Genomic DNA, 6117 nt, shown 5'->3' on the forward strand with positions numbered 1-6117 from the left:
AAATGCCTATGGAATCATCATGTAGTATACTATTGCTGGAACTGCCTTTGGAATCTTCATGTAGTATACTATTACTGGAAATGCCTATGGAATCATCATATAGTATACTATTGCTGGAACTGCCTATGGAATCTTCATGTAATATACTATTACTGGAACTGCCTATGGAATCTTCATGTAGTATACTATTACAGGAACTGCATATGGAATCTTCATGTACTATACTTTTGCTGGAACTGCCTATGGAATCATCATGTAGTATACTATTGCTGGAACAGCCTATGGAATCTTCATGTAATATACTATTACTGGAACTGCCTATGGAATCTTCATGTAGTATACTTTTGCTGGAACTGCCTTTGGAATCATCATGTAGTATACTATTGCTGGAACTGCCTATGGAATCATCATGTAGTATACTATTGCTGGAACTGCCTTTGGAATCTTCATGTAATATACTATTACTGGAACTGCCTATGGAATCTTCATGTAGTGTACTATTACAGGAACTGCATATGGAATCTTCATGTACTATACTTTTGCTGGAACTGCCTATGGAATCATCATGTAGTATACTATTGCTGGAACAGCCTATGGAATCTTCATGTAATATACTATTACTGGAACTGCCTATGGAATATTCATGTAGTATACTTTTGCTGGAACTGCCTTTGGAATCATCATGTAGTATACTATTGCTGGAACTGCCTATGGAATCTTCATGTAGTATACTTTTGCTGGAACTGCCTATGGAATCTTCATGTAGTATACTATTGCTGGAACTGCCTATGGAATCATCATGTAGTATACTATTGCTGGAACTGCCTATGGAATTTTCATGTACTATACTTTTGCTGGAACTGCCTTTGGAATCATCATGTAGTATACTATTGCTGGAACTGCCTATGGAATCTTCATGTAGTATACTATTACTGGAACTGCATATGGAATCTTCATGTACTATACTTTTGCTGGAACTGCCTATGGAATCATCGTGTAGTATACTATTGCTGGAACTGCCTATGGAATCTTCATGTAATATACTATTACTGGAACTGCCTATGGAATCTTCATGTAGTATACTTTTGCTGGAACTGCCTATGGAATCTTCATGTATACTATTGCTGGAACTGCCTATGGAATCTTCATGTAATATACTATTGCTGGAACTGCCTATGGAATCTTCATGTAGTATACTTTTGCTGGAACTGCCTATGGAATCTTCATGTAGTATACTATTGCTGGAACTGCCTATGGAATCGTCATGTAATATGCTATTACTGGAACTGCCTATGGAATCGTCATGTAATATGCTATTACTGGAACTGCCTATGGAATCTTCATGTAGTATACTTTTGCTGGAACTGCCTATGGAATCTTCATGTAGTATATTATTGCTGGAACTGCCTATGGAAGCTTCATGTAATATACTATTGCTTGAACTGCCTATGGAATCTTCGTGTAGTATACTATTGCTGGAACTGCCTATGGAATCTTTGCGTAGTATACTATTGCTGGAACTGCCTATGGAATCTTCATGTAGTATGGTATTACTGGAAATGCCTATGGAATCATCATGTAGTATACTATTGCTGGAACTGCCTTTGGAATCTTTATGTAGTATACTATTGCTGGAACTGCCTATGGAATCTTCATGTAGTATACTTTTGCTGGAACTGCCTATGGAATCTTCGTGTAATATACTATTGCTGGAACTGCCTTTGGAATCATCATGTAGTATACTATTACTGGAAATGCCTATGGAATCATCATGTAGTGTACTATTGCTGGAACTGCCTATGGAATCTTCGTGTAGTATACTATTGCTGGAACTGCCTATGGAATCTTCGTGTAGTATACTATTGCTGGAACTGCCTATGGAATCTTCATGTAGTATGATATTACTGGAAATGCCTATGGAATCATCATGTAGTATACTATTGCTGGAACTGCCTTTGGAATCTTCATGTAATATACTATTACTGGAACTGCCTATGGAATCTTCACGTAGTATACTTTTGCTGGAACTGCCTATGGAATCATCATGTAGAATACTATTGCTGGAACTGCCTATGGAATCTTCATGTAATATACTATTACTGGAACTGCCTATGGAATCTTCATGTAGTATACTTTTGCTGGAACTGCCTATGGAATCTTCATGTAGTATACTATTGCTGGAACTGCCTATGGAATCTTCATGTAATATACTATTGCTGGAACTGCCTATGGAATCTTCATGTAGTATACTATTGCTGGAACTCCCTATGGAATCTTCATGTAATATACTATTGCTGGAACTGCCTATGGAATCTTCATGTAGTATACTTTTGCTGGAACTCCCTATGGAATCTTCATGTAGTATACTATTACTGGAACTGCATATGGAATCTTCATGTACTATACTTTTGCTGGAACTGCCTATGCAATCTTCATGTAGTATACTATTGCTGGAACTGCCTGTGGAATCTTCATGTAGTGTACTATTGCTGGAACTGCCTATGGAATCTTCGTGTAGTATACTATTGCTGGAACTGCCTATGGAATCTTCGTGTAGTATACTATTGCTGGAACTGCCTATGGAATCTTCATGTAATATGCTATTACTGGAACTGCCTATGGAATCTTCATGTAGTATACTTTTGCTGGAACTGCCTATGGAATCTTCGTGTAGTATACTATTGCTGGAACTGCCTATGGAATCTTCGTGTAGTATACTATTGCTGGAACTGCCTATGGAATCTTCGTGTAGTATACTATTGCTGGAACTGCCTATGGAATCTTCATGTAGTATGATATTACTGGAAATGCCTATGGAATCATCATGTAGTATACTATTGCTGGAACTGCCTATGGAATCTTCATGTAGTATACTTTTGCTGGAACTGCCTATGGAATCTTCGTGTAGTATACTATTGCTGGAACTGCCTATGGAATCTTCGTGTAGTATACTATTGCTGGAACTGCCTATGGAATCTTCGTGTAGTATACTATTGCTGGAACTGCCTATGGAATCTTCATGTAGTATGATATTACTGGAAATGCCTATGGAATCTTCATGTAATATACTATTGCTGGAACTGCCTATGGAATCTTCATGTAGTATACTTTTGCTGGAACTGCCTATGGAATCTTCATGTAGTATACTATTGCTGGAACTGCCTATGGAATCGTCATGTAATATGCTATTACTGGAACTGCCTATGGAATCGTCATGTAATATGCTATTACTGGAACTGCCTATGGAATCTTCATGTAGTATACTTTTGCTGGAACTGCCTATGGAATCTTCATGTAGTATATTATTGCTGGAACTGCCTATGGAAGCTTCATGTAATATACTATTGCTTGAACTGCCTATGGAATCTTCGTGTAGTATACTATTGCTGGAACTGCCTATGGAATCTTTGCGTAGTATACTATTGCTGGAACTGCCTATGGAATCTTCATGTAGTATGGTATTACTGGAAATGCCTATGGAATCATCATGTAGTATACTATTGCTGGAACTGCCTTTGGAATCTTTATGTAGTATACTATTGCTGGAACTGCCTATGGAATCTTCATGTAGTATACTTTTGCTGGAACTGCCTATGGAATCTTCGTGTAATATACTATTGCTGGAACTGCCTTTGGAATCATCATGTAGTATACTATTACTGGAAATGCCTATGGAATCATCATGTAGTGTACTATTGCTGGAACTGCCTATGGAATCTTCGTGTAGTATACTATTGCTGGAACTGCCTATGGAATCTTCGTGTAGTATACTATTGCTGGAACTGCCTATGGAATCTTCATGTAGTATGATATTACTGGAAATGCCTATGGAATCATCATGTAGTATACTATTGCTGGAACTGCCTTTGGAATCTTCATGTAATATACTATTACTGGAACTGCCTATGGAATCTTCACGTAGTATACTTTTGCTGGAACTGCCTATGGAATCATCATGTAGAATACTATTGCTGGAACTGCCTATGGAATCTTCATGTAATATACTATTACTGGAACTGCCTATGGAATCTTCATGTAGTATACTTTTGCTGGAACTGCCTATGGAATCTTCATGTAGTATACTATTGCTGGAACTGCCTATGGAATCTTCATGTAATATACTATTGCTGGAACTGCCTATGGAATCTTCATGTAGTATACTATTGCTGGAACTCCCTATGGAATCTTCATGTAATATACTATTGCTGGAACTGCCTATGGAATCTTCATGTAGTATACTTTTGCTGGAACTCCCTATGGAATCTTCATGTAGTATACTATTACTGGAACTGCATATGGAATCTTCATGTACTATACTTTTGCTTGAACTGCCTATGCAATCTTCATGTAGTATACTATTGCTGGAACTGCCTGTGGAATCTTCATGTAGTGTACTATTGCTGGAACTGCCTATGGAATCTTCGTGTAGTATACTATTGCTGGAACTGCCTATGGAATCTTCGTGTAGTATACTATTGCTGGAACTGCCTATGGAATCTTCATGTAATATGCTATTACTGGAACTGCCTATGGAATCTTCATGTAGTATACTTTTGCTGGAACTGCCTATGGAATCTTCGTGTAGTATACTATTGCTGGAACTGCCTATGGAATCTTCGTGTAGTATACTATTGCTGGAACTGCCTATGGAATCTTCGTGTAGTATACTATTGCTGGAACTGCCTATGGAATCTTCATGTAGTATGATATTACTGGAAATGCCTATGGAATCATCATGTAGTATACTATTGCTGGAACTGCCTTTGGAATCTTCATGTAGTATACTATTGCTGGAACTGCCTATGGAATCTTCATGTAGTATACTTTTGCTGGAACTGCCTATGGAATCTTCATGTGATATACTATTGCTGGAACTGCCTTTGGAATCATCATGTAGTATACTATTGCTGGAACTGCCTTTGGAATCTTCAGGTAGTATACTATTGCTGGAACTGCCTATGGAATCTTCATGTAATATACGATTACTGGAACTGCCTATGGAATCTTCACGTAGTATACTTTTGCTGGAACTGCCTATGGAATCATCATGTAGTATACTATTGCTGGAACTGCCTATGGAATCTTCATGTACTATACTTTTGCTGGAACTGCCTATGGAATCATCATGTAGTATACTATTGCTGGAACTGCCTATGGAATCTTCATGTAATATACTATTACTGGAACTGCCTATGGAATCTTCATGTAGTATACTTTTGCTGGAACTGCCTATGGAATCTTCATGTAGTATACTATTGCTGGAACTGCCTATGGAATCTTCATGTACTATACTTTTGCTGGAACTGCCTATGGAATCATCATGTAGTATACTATTGCTGGAACTGCCTATGGAATCTTCATGTAATATACTATTACTGGAACTGCCTATGCAATCTTCATGTAGTATACTTTTGCTGGAACTGCCTATGGAATCTTCATGTAGTATACTATTGCTGGAACTGCCTATGGAATCGTCATGTAATATGCTATTACTGGAACTGCCTATGGAATCTTCATGTAGTATACTTTTGCTGGAACTGCCTGTGGAATCTTCATGTAGTGTACTATTGCTGGAACTGCCTATGGAATCTTCGTGTAGTATACTATTGCTGGAACTGCCTATGGAATCTTCGTGTAGTATACTATTGCTGGAACTGCCTATGGAATCTTCATGTAATATGCTATTACTGGAACTGCCTATGGAATCTTCATGTAGTATACTTTTGCTGGAACTGCCTATGGAATCTTCGTGTAGTATACTATTGCTGGAACTGCCTATGGAATCTTCGTGTAGTATACTATTGCTGGAACTGCCTATGGAATCTTCGTGTAGTATGATATAGCTGGAAATGCCTCTCAAGTCACTGTGAGGAATGTTAAGCTTTTTATCTTTTTCTGTTGATATATACCTCTTTATTTAATTACGGTTTTGTTTATTTTTCTATTTATTTGCACACTGTGATTTTTATTAGCACCACTTACCATAGCTGTCAAAGCAATTCTGTTTACTTGTGAAGACCACAAAATTGGGAGGGGGGGTGTATGTGGCTAAAGATATTAGTCCATGCTCCTCTCTGATTCAAAGCATTATATATGTTTATTAAATGTAATCATTAA

The sequence above is a fragment of the Pelobates fuscus genome, chromosome 2 (genome assembly GCF_036172605.1).
Source record: "Pelobates fuscus isolate aPelFus1 chromosome 2, aPelFus1.pri, whole genome shotgun sequence".
In the NCBI taxonomy this organism is placed as follows: domain Eukaryota; kingdom Metazoa; phylum Chordata; class Amphibia; order Anura; family Pelobatidae; genus Pelobates; species Pelobates fuscus.